This window comes from Cryptomeria japonica, unplaced genomic scaffold, assembly GCF_030272615.1.
Source record: "Cryptomeria japonica unplaced genomic scaffold, Sugi_1.0 HiC_scaffold_42, whole genome shotgun sequence".
Classification (NCBI taxonomy): domain Eukaryota; kingdom Viridiplantae; phylum Streptophyta; class Pinopsida; order Cupressales; family Cupressaceae; genus Cryptomeria; species Cryptomeria japonica.
In genome coordinates, this window is record NW_026728864.1 from 127501 (window position 1) to 145000 (window position 17500).

At 60.4% G+C, this 17500-nt stretch overlaps 1 non-coding gene across 1 annotated transcript; it reads left to right on the forward strand.

Moving 5' to 3' along the window:
• Positions 1-11528: 11528 nt before the first annotated feature.
• LOC131862347 (5S ribosomal RNA) lies at positions 11529-11647 on the forward strand. Its single transcript, XR_009361363.1, has one exon. It is a non-coding gene; the product is annotated as a 5S ribosomal RNA (ribosomal RNA).
• The last annotated feature ends 5853 nt before the right edge of the window (positions 11648-17500 follow it).

Here is a 17500-nt window from a genome sequence, read left to right on the forward strand (position 1 = left end):
GGGGGTGCGAGGCGAGGGATGGGGCGGGAAGGCCCCAACGGCTAGACGGAAGAGGCTTCAGGGCCGCCTCGGAATGGTCCAAGCATCGGACGCGCTTGGGGCGACTACCAGTGACAACCCCTCATCCCGCGATGCGTCCGATACGAAGATGGTTCCAAGGCGGCCGAGGAGCCTCACCGCATAGCAATCGGGGTGCGAGGTGGGGGATGCGGCGAGATGGCCCCAACGGCTAGACGGAAGAGGCCACAGGGCCGCGTCGGAATAGTCCAAGCATCGGACGCGCTTGGGGCGACTACCAGTGACAACCCCTTATCCCGCGATGCGTCCGATACGAAGATAGTTCCAAGGCGGCCGAGGAGCCTCACCGCATAGCAATCCGGGTGCGAGGTGGGGGATGCGGCGAGATGGCCCCAACGGCTAGACGGAAGAGGCTGCAGGGCCGCCTCGGAATAGTCCAAGCATCGGACGCGCTTGGGGCGACTACCAGTGACAACCCCTTATCCCGCGATGCTTCCGATACGAAGACAGTTCCAAGGCGGCCGAGGAGCCTCACCGCATAGCAATGGGGGTGCGAGGTGAGGGATGCGGCGAGATGGCCCCAACGGCTAGACGGAAGAGGCCACAGGGCCGCCTCGGAATAGTCCAAGCATCGGACGCGCTTGGGGCGACTACCAGTGACAACCCCTTATCCCGCGATGCATCCGATACGAAGATAGTTCCCAGGCGGCCGAGGAGCCTCACCGCATAGCAATCGGGGTGCGAGGCGAGGGATGCGGCGAGATGGCCCCAAAGGGTAGACGGAAGAGGCTGCGGGGCCGCCTCGGAATAGTCCAAGCATCGAACGCGCTTGGGGCGACTACCACTGCCAACCCCTTATCCCGCGATGCGTCCGATACACAGATAGTTCCGAGGCGGCCGAGGAGCTGGGGGATGCGGCGAGATGGCCCCAACGGCTAGACGGAAGAGGCTGCAGGGCCGCCTCGGAATAGTCCAAGCATCGGACGCGCTTGGGGCGACTACCAGTGACAACCCCTTATCCCGCGATGCGTCCGATACACAGATAGTTCCGAGGCGGCCAAGGAGCCTCACCGCATAGCAATCGTGGTGCGAGGTGGGGGATGCAGCGAGATGGCCCCAACGGCTAGACGGAAGAGGCTGCAGGGCCGCCTCGGAATGGTCCAAGCATCGGACGCGCTTGGGGCGACTACCACTGCCAACCCCTTATCCCGCGATGCGTCCGATACACAGATAGTTCCAAGGCGGCCGAGGAGCCTCACCGAATAGCAATCGGGGTGCGAGGCGAGGGATGCGGCGAGAAAGCCCCAACGGCTAGAGGGAAGAGGCTTCAGGTCCGCCTCGGAATGGTCCAAGCATCGGACGCGCTTGGGGCGACTACCAGTGACAACCCCTTATCCCGCGACGCGTCCGATACACAGATAGTTCCAAGGCGGCCGAGGAGCCTCACCGCATAGCAATCGGGGTGCGAGGCGAGGGATGCGGCGAGAAGGACCCAACGGCTAGACGGAAGAGGCTTCAGGGCCGCCTCGGAATGGTCCAAGCATCGGACGCGCTTGGGGCGACTACCAGTGACAACCCCTTATCCCGCGACGCGTCCGATACACAGATAGTTCCAAGGCGGCCGAGGAGCCTCACCGCATAGCAATCGGGGTGCGAGGCGAGGGATGCGGCGAGAAGGACCCAACGGCTAGACGGAAGAGGCTTCAGGTCCGCCTCGGAATGGTCCAAGCATCGGACGCGCTTGGGGCGACTACCAGTGACAACCCCTTATCCCGCGACGCGTCCGATACACAGATAGTTCCAAGGCGGCCGAGGAGCCTCACCGCATAGCAATCGGGGTGCGAGGCGAGGGATGCGGCGAGAAGGACCCAACGGCTAGACGGAAGAGGCTTCAGGGCCGCCTCGGAATGGTCCAAGCATCGGACGCGCTTGGGGCGACTACCAGTGACAACCCCTTATCCCGCGATGCGTCCGATACACAGATAGTTCCAAGGCGGCCGAGGAGCCTCACCGCATAGCAATCGGGGTGCGAGGCGAGGGATGCGGCGAGAAGGACCCAACGGCTAGACGGAAGAGGCTTCAGGGCCGCCTCGGAATGGTCCAAGCATCGGACGCGCTTGGGGCGACTACCAGTGACAACCCCTTATCCCGCGACGCGTCCGATACACAGATAGTTCCAAGGCGGCCGAGGAGCCTCACCGCATAGCAATCGGGGTGCGAGGCGAGGGATGCGGCAAGAAGGACCCAACGGCTAGACGGAAGAGGCTTCAGGGCCGCCTCGGAATGGTCCAAGCATCGGACGCGCTTGGGGCGACTACCAGTGACAACCCCTTATCCCGCGACGCGTCCGATACACAGATAGTTCCAAGGCGGCCGAGGAGCCTCACCGCATAGCAATCGGGGTGCGAGGCGAGGGATGCGGCGAGAAGGACCCAACGGCTAGACGGAAGAGGCTTCAGGTCCGCCTCGGAATGGTCCAAGCATCGGACGCGCTTGGGGCGACTACCAGTGACAACCCCTTATCCCGCGACGCGTCCGATACACAGATAGTTCCAAGGCGGCCGAGGAGCCTCACCGCATAGCAATCGGGGTGCGAGGCGAGGGATGCGGCGAGAAGGACCCAACGGCTAGACGGAAGAGGCTTCAGGGCCGCCTCGGAATGGTCCAAGCATCGGACGCGCTTGGGGCGACTACCAGTGACAACCCCTTATCCCGCGACGCGTCCGATACACAGATAGTTCCAAGGCGGCCGAGGAGCCTCACCGCATAGCAATCGGGGTGCGAGGCGAGGGATGCGGCGAGAAGGACCCAACGGCTAGACGGAAGAGGCTTCAGGGCCGCCTCGGAATGGTCCAAGCATCGGACGCGCTTGGGGCGACTACCAGTGACAACCCCTTATCCCGCGATGCGTCCGATACACAGATAGTTCCAAGGCGGCCGAGGAGCCTCACCGCATAGCAATCGGGGTGCGAGGCGAGGGATGCGGCGAGAAGGACCCAACGGCTAGACGGAAGAGGCTTCAGGGCCGCCTCGGAATGGTCCAAGCATCGGACGCGCTTGGGGCGACTACCAGTGACAACCCCTTATCCCGCGACGCGTCCGATACACAGATAGTTCCAAGGCGGCCGAGGAGCCTCACCGCATAGCAATCGGGGTGCGAGGCGAGGGATGCGGCGAGAAGGACCCAACGGCTAGACGGAAGAGGCTTCAGGGCCGCCTCGGAATGGTCCAAGCATCGGACGCGCTTGGGGCGACTACCAGTGACAACCCCTTATCCCGCGACGCGTCCGATACACAGATAGTTCCAAGGCGGCCGAGGAGCCTCACCGCATAGCAATCGGGGTGCGAGGCGAGGGATGCGGCGAGAAGGACCCAACGGCTAGACGGAAGAGGCTTCAGGGCCGCCTCGGAATGGTCCAAGCATCGGACGCGCTTGGGGCGACTACCAGTGACAACCCCTTATCCCGCGACGCGTCCGATACACAGATAGTTCCAAGGCGGCCGAGGAGCCTCACCGCATAGCAATCGGGGTGCGAGGCGAGGGATGCGGCGAGAAGGACCCAACGGCTAGACGGAAGAGGCTTCAGGGCCGCCTGGGAATGGTCCATGCATCGCACGCGCTTGGGGCGACTACCAGTGACAACCCCTTATCCCGCGACGCGTCCGATACACAGATAGTTCCAAGGCGGCCGAGGAGCCTCACCGCATAGCAATCGGGGTGCGAGGCGAGGGATGCGGCGAGAAGGACCCAACGGCTAGACGGAAGAGGCTTCAGGGCCGCCTCGGAATGGTCCAAGCATCGGACGCGCTTGGGGCGACTACCAGTGACAACCCCTTATCCCGCGACGCGTCCGATACACAGATAGTTCCAAGGCGGCCGAGGAGCCTCACCGCATAGCAATCGGGGTGCGAGTCGAGGGATGCGGCGAGAAGGACCCAACGGCTAGACGGAAGAGGCTTCAGGGCCGCCTCGGAATGGTCCAAGCATCGGACGCGCTTGGGGCGACTACCAGTGACAACCCCTTATCCCGCGATGCGTCTGATACACAGATAGTTCCAAGGCGGCCGAGGAGCCTCACCGCATAGCAATCGGGGTGCGAGGCAAGGGATGCGGCGAGAAGGACCCAACGGCTAGACGGAAGAGGCTTCAGGGCCGCCTCGGAATGGTCCAAGCATCGGACGCGCTTGGGGCGACTACCGTTGCCAACCCCTTATCCCGCGATGCGTCTGATACACAGATAGTTCCGAGGCGGCCGAGGAGCCTCACCGCATAGCAATCGGGTTGCGAGGCAGATTATTGGGAAGGGAACCCCCTGGGATGCGGCTCAAGCAGTGCCCAAAGGGACTGGAATGCGGAATCACATCGAGAGACCCAAATGCTATACGAGGGCTCAAATCGAATTATCGATTTGGCCACGACATGGACGCATCGGAACGACTACCTTTGCCGAACCACTCGCAATTGCATCCATACCGAAACCAATAGACATTTCCGTTAGAGCCCTCGCATAGCATTCGGGAATCTCGCATGCCCCTCTAAATCGACCAATGCTGGCGCTCAACGAAAATCCGAGCGCTACCACCGTTCGAGCGCCAGCATTGGTCGAGTTAGAGGGGCACGGGGGAGAATGCTCCAGTCAACACCTCCCCTATATAAGTTATTTGTCCGATTCTCGCACAACCGTAGTCTGCCTCGTCGAATCAAACAACGGTCCCAGATTCCGACTTCCGTTCCGTAGAGACCCAAAAGCTAGATGGAGGCTCGCAAGAAAGAGAGTCGGCGCATAGCAATCGGGTTTCTCGAACGTTTAGGGACCGAGCTCACTTGCGGATAGGGCAAAATCCGCCAAGCAACCCAAAAGCTAGACGGGGGCTCGAATCGAATCGCCTAGGCGGCCACAACAACGACGTGTTGGATCGACTACCAGTGCCAAACCATTCAGCAAGACTAGTCTGTGTCGAGGCCGGATAGAGATTCTCAGAGAGCGCCCGTATAGCATTTAGGAGACCTGCCGCGTCCCTCACACTCGACAAATGGTGGTGCACGTTTATAAATCCGAGCGATCCCAACCCTTTCAAGCACCAACATCGGTCGAGATAGAGGGGCACGGAGGGGGCTGCGTGAGACAACACAGTCCCCTATATAAGTTATTTGTCCGATTCTCACACATCCGAAGAATGGTCATCAAATCGGACAACAGCCCAAACTTCCGACTTCCGTCCCAGAAAGCCCAAGAGCTATCTAAAACGTTCATGGCCGGAACTCGATCGCGGCTATACCAGTCCGCCAAGCAACCCAAAAGCTAGACTGGAGCTCTAGTCGAATCACCTCTGTGGCCATTGCAAGGACGTGTTGGAGCGACTACCATTGCCGAACCATTCCGCAGGTCGAGTCCATACCAAGGCCGCATAGAGATTCACGATGAGCTCCTGCATAGCAATCAGGAGACTTGCCGTGTCCATCACAATCGATAAATCCTGGTGCAAGATTTTTGCATCCGAGCGCTCCAACCAGTCGAGCACCAGCATCAATCGACATAAACGGGCACGGGGGGAGGATGCTCGAGAACACTACCTCCCCTATATAAGTTATTTGTCCGATTCTCAAGCAGCCGAAGTCTGGTCATCGAATCGGGTCAAAGACCACAACTTCCGACTTTACCCACAATGCAAGTCATCGAATCGAACATCGGCCCCCGAGTCGGACTCCATGCGTATGTCAGGTCATCGGACCCAAATTCCGCCTTCCTGCGCATGGCGGGCCATCAATATCAACTCGGTCATCGGACCCAAACTCCGCCTTTCTGCGCATGGCACGCCTTCAAATCGGTCATCGGACCCAAATTCCGCCTTCCTGTGCATGGCGGGCCATCAACATCAACTCGGTCATCGGACCCAAATTCCGCCTTTCTGCGCATGGCACGCCATCAACTCGGTCATCGGACCCAAATTCCGCCTTCCTGCGCATGGCAGGTCATCGGACACAAATTCAGACCTCGCCAATATGCCTACGTATCGAATCGGTCATCGGACCCAACTTCCGACTTCATCCATACTGTAGGGTCTTTGAGGTTGGCGCGGTGCGCTCAACCCGGGGAGTCGACCCATCGAAGCATACACCTCCCCTATATAAGCTATTTGTCCGATTCCCACACCTGTGTAGTTTGCACCTCTGACCAGGACATCGACCCCAACTTCCGAACTCGACTGCAACGACGGCACCAGCGCCTTGGTGCGCACCTTGCGACGCACAGTCCCAACATTCGCCTTCCTGCACATGGCAGGTCATCGGACCCAAATTCCGACCTCGCGAGTATGCCTACATATCGAATCGGTCATCGGACACAACTTCCGACTTCATCCATACCGTAGGGTCTTTGAGGTTGGCGCGGTGCGCTCAACCCGGGGAGTCGACCCAACGAAGCATACACCTCCCCTATATAAGCTATTTGTCCGATTCCCACACCTGTGTAGTTTGCACCTCCGATCAGGACATCGACCCCAACTTCCGAACTCGCCTGCAACGACCGAACCAGCGCCTTGGTGCGCACCTTGCAACGCACAGTGCCAACATTCGCCTTCCTGCACATGGCAGGTCATCGGACCCAAATTCCGACCTCGCGAGTATGCCTACATATCGAATCGGTCATCGGACCCAACTTCCGACTTCATCCATACCGTAGGGTCTTTGAGGTTGGCGCGGTGCGCTCAACCCGGGGAGTCGACCCAACGAAGCATACACCTCCCCTATATAAGCTATTTGTCCGATTCCCACACCTGTGTAGCTTGCACCTCCGATCAGGACATCGACCCCAACTTCCGAACTCGACTAAAAAGACCGCACCAGCACCTTGGTGTGCACCTTGCAACGCACAGTGCCAACATTCGCCTTCCTGCACATGGCAGGTCATCGGACCCAAATTCCGACCTCATGAGCATACCTACTAATCGAATCGGTCATCGGACCCAACTTCCGACTTCATCCATACCGTAGGGTCTTTGAGGTTGGCGCGGTGCGCTCAACCTGGGGAGTCGACCCATCGAAGCATACACCTCCCCTATATAAGCTATTTGTCCGATTCCGACACCTGTGTAGTTTGCACCTCCGCTCAGGACATCGACCCCAACTTCCGAACTCGCCTGCAACGACCGAACCAGCGCCTTGGTGCGCACCAAAAGTGCGCACTTTTGGAGGGCACTTTTGTGCGCTCCAAAGGTGCGCACTTTTGGAGGGCACTTTTGTGCGCTCCAAAGGTGCGCACTTTTGGAGGGCACTTTTTGGAGGGCACTTTTGTGCGCTCCAAAGGTGCGCACTTTTGGAGGGCACTTTTTGGAGGGCACTTTTCTGCGCTCCAAAGGTGCGCACTTTTGGAGGGCACTTTTTGGAGGGCACTTTTCTGCGCTCCAAAGGTGCGCACTTTTGGAGGGCACTTTTTGGAGGGCACTTTTCTGCGCTCCAAAGGTGCGCACTTTTGGAGGGCACTTTTTGGAGGGCACTTTTCTGCGCTCCAAAGGTGCGCACTTTTGGAGGGCACTTTTGTGCACTCCAAAGGTGCACACTTTTGGAGGGCACTTTTTGGAGGGCACTTTTCTGCACTCCAAAGGTGCGCACTTTTGGAGGGCACTTTTTGGAGGGCACTTTTGTGCGCTCCAAAGGTGCGCACTTTTGGAGGGCACTTTTTGGAGGGCACTTTTGTGCGCTCCAAAGGTGCGCACTTTTGGAGGGCACTTTTGTGCACTCCAAAGGTGCGCACTTTTGGAGGGCACTTTTCCTGCGCTCCAAAGGTGCACACCTAGGTGAGCACCTTCGACCACACCTTGTAGCACACCAAACTCTGACTTTCGACTTCATCCGCAATGCAGGGTCTTTGAGGTTGGCGCAATGCGCACAACCAGGGGAGTCGACCCATCAAACCCAACACCTCCCCTATATAAGCTATTTGTCTGATTCTCATACATGCGTAGCCTGCAGGAGCAATTAGGACATCGACCCCAACTTTCGGCTTCTAAACGAAAACAAGGTCTTTGAGGTTGGTGTAATGCGAACAACTAGGGGAGTCAACCCATCAAACCCAACACCTCCCCTATATAAGCTATTTGTCTGATTCTCATACATGTGTAGTCTACAGGAGCAATTAGGACATCGACCCCAACTTTTGACTTCTTAACGAAAACAAGGTCTTTGAGGTTGACGTAATGCGCACAACCAGGGGAGTCGACCCATCAAACCCAACACCTCCCCTATATAAGCTATTTGTCCGATTCTCATACATGTGTAGCCTACAGGAGCCATTAGGACATTGACCCCAACTTTTGACTTCTTAACGAAAACAAGGTCTTTGAGGTTGGCGTAATGCGCACAACCAAGGGAGTTGACCCATCAAACCCAACACCTCCCCTATATAAGCTATTTGTCTGATTCTCATACATGTGTAGCCTGCAACAACGATTAGGACATCCACCCCAACTTCTGAATTCGTCTGCGTTGACCGCACCAAAGGTGCACGCCTTGGTGCTCACCAAAATCCGACTTCCGACTTCTTCTGCTATGCGGGGTCTTTGAGGTTGGCGCAGTGCGCACAACCAGGGGAGTCAACCCACCGAATGCAACACCTCCCCTATATAAGCTATTTGTCTGATTCTCATACATGCGTAGACTGCAGCAATGATTAGGACATCCACCCCAACTTTTGACTTCTTAAACAAGACAGGGTCTTTGAAGTTGGTGCAGTGCACACAACCAGGGGAGTCGACCCATCAAACGCAACACCTCCCCTATATAAAGCTATTTGTCCGATTCTCATACGTGTAGTCTGCAGCAGCGATTAGGACATCGACCCCAACTTCCGAATTCGTTTGCATTGACCGCACCAAAGGTGCACGCCTTGGTGTGCACCTTGGAGTGCACTTTGGTGCTCACCTCGGTGCACACTTTGGTGTGCACCTCGGTGTGCACCAAAGGTGCGCACCTTGGAGCGCACCAAAGGTGTACACTTTGGAGCGCACCACATAGGGTCTTTGAGAGGTTGGCGCAGTGCGCACACCAAGGTGGGTGTTGAGGTGCGTGCCGAGGTGGGTGGGTGCTAGGGTGCGCTCCATGGTGGGTGCCAGGGTGGGTGCGTGCTAGGGTGGATTCCAAAGAGGGTCATAGGGTGGGTGCCAAGGTGGGTTGGTGATATAGTGGGTTCAAAGGTGGGTACTAGGGTGGGTTCCAAGGTGGGTCACAAGTTGGGTGCCAGGATGCGTGGGTGTTAGGTTGGGTGCCAAGGTGGGCTCCTGCGTGGGTGGGTGCTAGGGTGGGTTTCAAGGTGGACGCGAGGGCGGGTGCCAAGGTGGGTAACAAGTTGGGTGTTAGGATGGGTGAGTGCTAGAGTGGGTGCCAAGGTGGGTGGGTGCTAAGGTGGATGCCAAGGTGGTTCACAGGGTGGGTGGGTTCTAGGGTGAGTTCCAAGGTGGGTCACAGGTTTAGTGCTAGGGTGCGTGTCAAGGCGGGTGTCGAGGTGCCTGGGTGCTAGGGTGTGGATGCCAATGTGGGTCATAGGGTGGGTACTAGGGTGGGCTGCAATGTGGGTGCCAAGGTGGGTAACATGCTCGGTTGGTTCTAAATTGGGTGTCAGGGTGGGTGTGCACCCACCTTGCCCGAGGTGGGTGCCAAGGTGCCAGTGTGGGTGGGTGCTAAGGTGGATGCCAAGGTGGGTGAGAAGGTGGGTGATAGGTTGAGTGGTAGGATGGGTGGGTGCCAAGATGGGTCACAGGGTGGGTGCAAGGGTGGGTAGGTGCTAGGGTTGGTGTCAGGGTGGGTGGGTGCTAGGTTGGGTTCCAAGGTGGGTGCGAGGGTGAGTGTCAAGGTGGGTCACAGGTTAGGTGCTAGGATGGGTGAGTGCTAGGGTGCAAAGGTGCCAGGGTGGGTGCTAGGATGGGTCGATGCTAGGGTGAGTGGCAAGGTGGGTCCACAAGTGTCAAGGTGGGTGCCGAGGTGGGTGCCAACTTGGGTTCCAAGGTGGGTGCCAAGTGGGCGACTGCTATGGTGGATGCCAAGGTGGGTCACGGGGTGGGTGCCAAGTTGCTAGGTTGTGTTCCAAGGTGGGTGCCAACGTGGCTGCTAGGGTGCGTGGGTTAAAGGGTGTGTCACAACGTGGGTGCCAGGATGGGTGCGCACCCACACTGGCCAAGACGGGTGCAAGGTTGGGTTCCAAGCCCGGTCACAGGCTGGGTGCTAGGATGGGTGGGTGCCAAGGTGGGCACCAGGGTGGGTGCACCCACCCTGGCCAAGGTGGGTCACGGGGTGGGTCCTAGGGTGGGTAACGGGGTGGGTACTAAGGTGCGTGCCAAGGTGGGTCATGGGGTGGGTGCCAAGGTGGGCACCAGGGTGGGTGTGCACCAACCCTAGCCAGGGTAGGTCACGGGGTGGTTGTCGGGGTGGGCGTCAAGGAGCCAAGGTGGGTGGCAAGTAGCCAAGTTGCGTGCCAAGGTGGGTGTCGGGGTGGGTGCCAAGGATCCAAGGTGGGTGCCAAGGAACCAAGGTGGGTGTCTGGGTGGGTGCCGAGGTGGGAGCCAGGGTGGGTCCCAAGGTGAGTGCAAAGGTGGGTGCCAGGGTCAAGGTGAGTGCCAATGTGGGTTCCAAGGTGCCAGGGTCAGGGTGAGTGCCAATGTGGGTTCAAAGGTGCTAAGTTGGGTGCGAGGTTGGGTGCGAGGGTGGGTGGGTGCCAAGGTGTGCTAGGTGGAAGCCCGGGTGGGTCGGCATCCCATGGGTGTCGAGTTGGGTGCCTGATGGGTGCTTCTTGTCAAGTTTTAGTCGTCGGGACTCATTTCGAGCCTTAGAGGTCGTTTCTTGTCCGGTTGCCCTGTCTTCGACCTGGGAACCCAATTTTGGTCCTCGGGTCCCATTTTTTTTTGTCTCGCATCCCACTTTTGGCCTGTGGCCTTTTCGGGGTCGATTCTCGTTTTGGGCATCAGAGCATGTTTCTTCTCCTAAAACCCAATATTTGTTTATTAAGTCTCGGAACACATTTTTGTTCTCGTGGACCCATCATGGGTCTTGGAACGCATTTGTGGTCCTTGGGTCCCATTTTGCATCCCGAAACTTGTGTTTTGGTGCTTGATCCCTATTTTGGGTGCCCACCTTGCACCAAGTGCGCACCCGGGGCAAACCGAGCGCCTTGGTGCACCGGGGCAAGATCGAGCGTGCACCCGAGGCGCCCCGAACATGCACCAAGGTGCACTCGGCCCACATGTGAGCGCAGGTCGTTGCGCCCGAGGTGGTGTGTGGGCACCGCGTTGCAGACGGGACACTGCACGCACACGACGCCCCGTCCAGGTGCACGCACGTAGGCCGGGCCGGGTGCACACCCGACGCCCTAGCAAGGTGCGCGCACCCGGGCAGGGCTCACACTTGGCGAACGGGGCGCACTTCGCGAGGGAGGGTGTGCACCTCGACGGGGGTGGGTGGCCGGGGTGGATTCGCACGTGGGTCGCGGTTTGCTAAGTACACACTGCGACAAGCTCATAACGGGTGCGATCATACCAGCGTTAGTGCACCGGATCCCATCAGAACTCCGCAGTTAAGCGCGCTTGGGCCGGAGTAGTACTGGGATGGGTGACCTCCCGGGAAGTCCCGGTGTTGCACCCTTTTTTAGTTTTTCGCCGGGCGTCGCAATGCTATTTGAATAAACCTTTTGCCCGTTTGCGTTCTCGTCGGGGCCGGGCCGGGCCGGGGTGCGCTGCCCGCACTACCGCGCGCGCGGGGGCGACACCGAGCGCGCACCCGAGGCGCCCCGAGCACACAGGCCACGGTGCAACCCGGGCGTTGTGCGCGCACCCCGGTGCGCCCGAGGTGCTGCGCGCGCACCCAGGTGAAATCGGTGTGCACCTCGGCCAGTGCGCGCTCGGTCGAGTCGCGCACGTTGGCCAAGGTGCACGGTGATGTTTCTTACTCTAAGGTTCCGCACCAGATGCCCGGGACAGGTGAGCGAAGCTGGGCGGGGCCGGGTGCGCGGCCGGGGCAGGTGCACGCAGCTGGAGAGAGCTTTGGAGCACACCAGAGGTGCGCACCTTGGAGCACACTTCGGAGCGCACCAATGATGCGCTCCATTCAAAAGTTTCCTGAAAAGGCAAAAAAAGTTGAGATTATAGAATTTCCCACTTGAGAGATTGTAAAAAAAAAAAATTTAAAATGAAGGAAACGCGGGTGCCAAGGTGTGCGCGCCCGGGTGCGCAGCCCAGCCAAGGTGTGCGCACCAAGGCGCCCACCCTGGCGAAGGTGCACGCAAGGTGCGCACCCGAGGCAAACCGGACAATTAACCCAACTTTCGACTTCGCGCGCACCTGCGCACCTTGGAGCGCACTTCGGAGCGCTCCTTGTTGCGCACCAATCTTGGGCACCTCGGAGTGCACCATGGCGCCCACCAAGGTGCGCACCCGGGGCAAACCGAGCTCCGACTTCGTGCGCACCTTGGAGCGCACGAAAGGTGCGCACCATGGCGCCCACCAAGGTGCGCAGCCCAGCCAAGGCGTGCGCATCAAGGTGCGCACCCTGGCGAAGGTGCGCACCCGGGGCAAACCGAGCTCCGACTTCGTGCGCACCTTGGAGCGCACAAAGGGTGCGCAACCCAGCCAAGGTGTGCGCACCCCGGGCAAACCGAGCTCCGAATCGTGCGCACCTTGGAGCACACTTCGGAGCCCTCCTTGGTGCGCACCGATGTTGCGCACCTCGGAGCGCACCCGGGGAAAACAATGCAATTAACCCGACTTTCGACTTCGTGGGCACCTCGGAGCGCTCTCGGGTTCGCACCTCGGAGCACACCGAGGTGCGCACCTTTGATGCGCTGCCTTCACCAATTTCCAGAAAAGGCAAGAAAACATTGAGAAGGTGTGCGCACCGAGGTGCCCACCCTGGCGAAGGTGCACGCGAGGTGCGCACCCGGGGCAAACCGGGCTCCGACTTCGTGCACGCCATGCTGCGCACCTTGGAGGGCCATGGTGCGCACCTTGGAGCACACTTCGGAGCGCTCAATGGTGCCCAACCCAGCCAAGGTGCCCACCGCGGCGAAGGTGCACGCGAGGTGCGCACCCGGGGCAAACCGGGCTCCGACTTCGTGCACGCCGCACCTTGGAGCACACTTCGGAGCGCTCCTTGGTGCGCACCAGGGCGCGCAACCCAGCCGAGGTGCCCACCCCGGCGAAGGTGCACGCGGGGTGCGCACCCGAGGCAAACCGGGCTCCGACTTCGTGCACGCCATGGTGCCCACCGCGGCGAAGGTGCACGCGAGGTGCGCACCCGGGGCAAACCGGGCTCCGACTTCGTGCACGCCGCACCTTGGAGCACACTTCGGAGCGCTCCTTGGTGCGCACCAGGGCGCGCAACCCAGCCGAGGTGCCCACCCCGGCGAAGGTGCACGCGAGGTGCGCACCCGGGGCAAACCGGGCTCCGACTTCGTGCACGCCATGGTGCCCACCGCGGCGAAGGTGCACGCGAGGTGCGCACCCGGGGCAAACCGGGCTCCGACTTCGTGCACGCCGCACCTTGGAGCACACTTCGGAGCGCTCCTTGGTGCGCACCATGGTGCCCACCAGGGCGCGCAACCCCGCCGAAGGTGCACGCGAGGTGCGCACCCGGGGCAAACCGGGCTCCGACTTCGTGCACGCCGCACCTTGGAGCACACTTCGGAGCGCTCCTTGGTGCGCACCAGGGCGCGCAACCCCGCCGAAGGTGCACGCGAGGTGCGCACCCGGGGCAAACCGGGCTCCGACTTCGTGCACGCCATGGTGCGCACCAGGGTGCCCACCGCGGCGAAGGTGCGCACCCGGGGCAAACCGGGCTCCGACTTCGTGCACGCCGCACCTTGGAGCACACTTCGGAGCGCTCCTTGGTGCGCACCAGGGCGCGCAACCCAGCCGAGGTGCCCACCCCGGCGAAGGTGCACGCGAGGTGCGCACCCGGGGCAAACCGGGCTCCGACTTCGTGCACGCCATGGTGCCCACCGCGGCGAAGGTGCGCACCCGGGGCAAACCGGGCTAGGACTTCGTGCACGCCGCACCTTGGAGCACACTTCGGAGCGCTCCTTGGTGCGCACCATGGTGCCCACCAGGCCGCGCAACCCAGCCAAGGTGTGCGCACCAAGGTGCACGCGAGGTGCGCACCCGGGGCAAACCGGGGTCCGGCTTCGTGCACGCCGCACCTTGGAGCACACATCGGGGCGCTCCCGGGTTCGCACCGGCGTTGCGCACCGTGGTGGGCACCTCGGAGCGCACCGTGGTGGGCACCTCGGAGCACACCAAGGTGGGCAGCGAGGTGCGCACCTTTGATGCGATGCCTTCACTAATTTCCATAAAAGGCAAAAGAAAACGAGATTTTAAAATTTCCGTTTTGAAAGATAGTGAGAAAAAGGGAATGCTGGTGCCATCTTGAGCCCGCCCTGGTGCGCAGCCCAGCCAAGGTGTGCGCACCAAGGTGCCCACCCTGGCGAAGGTGCGCGCCCGGGCAATTAACCCAACTTCCAACTTCGCGCGCGCCAGGGTGGGAGCGCACCCAACAACCGGGCCTGGGAAGAGCCAATGCGAGAAACCCCACCAAACGCTCTGACAAAAAAAGAGGGGGCGCTCCAGTAACCCCGCTTCGGAGCGCACCCTGGGCAAACCCAGCCAGGGTGCCCACCCCGGCCAAGGTGCAGGCGAGGTGCGCACCCGGGGCAAACCGGGCTCCGACAACGTGCACGCCGCACCTTGGAGCACACTTCGTAGCGCTCCCGGGTGCGCACCTCAGAGCACACCAAGGTGGGCAGCGAGGTGCGCACCTTTGATGCGCTGCCTTCACTAATTTCCAGAAAAGGCAAAAAAAAGAGGAGATTTTAAAATTTCCGTTTTGAAAGATAGTGAAAAAAACGGAACGCGGGTGCCATCTTGAGCCCGCCCGGGTGCACAGCCCAGGTAAGGTGCCCACCCTGGCAAAGGTGCGCACCCGGGCAATTAACCCTACTTCCGACTTCGTGCGCGCCAGGGTGGCAACCGGGCCTGGGAAGAGCCAATGCGAGAAACCCCACCAAACGCTCCGACAAAAAAAGAGGCGGCGCTCCAATAACCCCGCTTCGGAGCGCAGCCGGGGCAAACCCAGCCAAGGTGCCCACCCCGACGAAGGTGCACGCGAGGTGCGCACCCGGGGCAAACCGGGCTCCGACAACGTGCACGCAGCACCTTGGAGCACACTTCGAAGCACTCCCGGGTGCCCACCGGCGTTGCGCACCGTGGTGGGCAGCGAGGTGCGCACCTTTGATGCGCTGCCTTCACTAATTTCCAGAAAAGGCAAAAAAAAATGAGATTTTAAAATTTCCGTTTTGAAAGATAGTGAAAAAAACGGAACGCGGGTGCCATCTTGAGCCCGCCCTGGTGCGCAGCCCAGGCAAGGCATGCGCACCAAGGTGCCCACCCGCGGTGCACGCCCGGGGCAAACCGGGCTCCGACTTCGTGCAGGCCGCACCTTGGAGCACACTTCGGAGCGCTCCTTGGTGCGCACCATGGTGCCCACCAGGGCGCACCCGGGGCAAACCGGGCTCCGACTTCGTGCACGCCGCACCTTGGAGCACACATCGGAGCGCTCCCAGGTTCGCACCAGCGTTGCGCACCTTTGATGCGCTGCCTTCACTAATTTCCAGAAAAGGCAAAAAAAAACGATATTTTAAAATTTCCGTTCTGAAAGATAGTGAAAAAAACGGAACGCGGGTGCCATCTTGAGCCCTTCCTGGTGCGCAGCCCAGGCAAGTTGTGCGCACCAAGGTGCCCACCCTGGCGGAGGTGCGCGCCCGGGGCAAACCGGGCTCCGACTTCGTGCACTGCATGGTGCCCACCAAGGCGCGCAACCCAGCCAAGGTGCCCACCGCAGCGAAGGTGCACGCGAGGTGCGCACCCGAGGTGCACACCCGGGGCAAACCGAGCTCCGACTTCGTGCACGCCGCACCTTGGAGCACACTTCAGAGCGCTCCTTGGTGCGCACCAGGGCGCGCAACCCAGCCAAGGTGCTCACCCCGGCGAAGGTGCACGCGAGGTGCGCACCCGGGGCAAGCCGGGCTCGGACTTCGTGCACGCCGCACCTTGGAGCACACATCGGAGCGCTCCCGGGTTCGCACCAGCATTGCGCACCTTTGATGCGCTGCCTTCACTAATTTCCAGAAAAGGCAAAAAAAAAAAAAAAACGAGATTTTAAAATTTCCGTTTTGAAAGATAGTGAAAAAAACGGAACGCGGGTGCCATCTTGAGCCCGCCCTGGTGTGCAGCCCAGGCAAGTTGTGCGCACCAAGGCACCCACCCTGGCCAAGGTGGGTCACGGGGTGGGTCCTAGGGTGGGTAACGGGGTGGGTACTAAGGTGCGTGCCAAGGTGGGTCATGGGGTGGGTGCCAAGGTGGGCACCAGGGTGGGTGTGCACCAACCCTAGCCAGGGTAGGTCACGGGGTGGTTGTCGGGGTGGGCGTCAAGGAGCCAAGGTGGGTGGCAAGTAGCCAAGTTGCGTGCCAAGGTGGGTGTCGGGGTGGGTGCCAAGGATCCAAGGTGGGTGCCAAGGAACCAAGGTGGGTGTCTGGGTGGGTGCCGAGGTGGGAGCCAGGGTGGGTCCCAAGGTGAGTGCAAAGGTGGGTGCCAGGGTCAAGGTGAGTGCCAATGTGGGTTCCAAGGTGCCAGGGTCAGGGTGAGTGCCAATGTGGGTTCAAAGGTGCTAAGTTGGGTGCGAGGTTGGGTGCGAGGGTGGGTGGGTGCCAAGGTGTGCTAGGTGGAAGCCCGGGTGGGTCGGCATCCCATGGGTGTCGAGTTGGGTGCCTGATGGGTGCTTCTTGTCAAGTTTTAGTCGTCGGGACTCATTTCGAGCCTTAGAGGTCGTTTCTTGTCCGGTTGCCCTGTCTTCGACCTGGGAACCCAATTTTGGTCCTCGGGTCCCATTTTTTTTTGTCTCGCATCCCACTTTTGGCCTGTGGCCTTTTCGGGGTCGATTCTCGTTTTGGGCATCAGAGCATGTTTCTTCTCCTAAAACCCAATATTTGTTTATTAAGTCTCGGAACACATTTTTGTTCTCGTGGACCCATCATGGGTCTTGGAACGCATTTGTGGTCCTTGGGTCCCATTTTGCATCCCGAAACTTGTGTTTTGGTGCTTGATCCCTATTTTGGGTGCCCACCTTGCACCAAGTGCGCACCCGGGGCAAACCGAGCGCCTTGGTGCACCGGGGCAAGATCGAGCGTGCACCCGAGGCGCCCCGAACATGCACCAAGGTGCACTCGGCCCACATGTGAGCGCAGGTCGTTGCGCCCGAGGTGGTGTGTGGGCACCGCGTTGCAGACGGGACACTGCACGCACACGACGCCCCGTCCAGGTGCACGCACGTAGGCCGGGCCGGGTGCACACCCGACGCCCTAGCAAGGTGCGCGCACCCGGGCAGGGCTCACACTTGGCGAACGGGGCGCACTTCGCGAGGGAGGGTGTGCACCTCGACGGGGGTGGGTG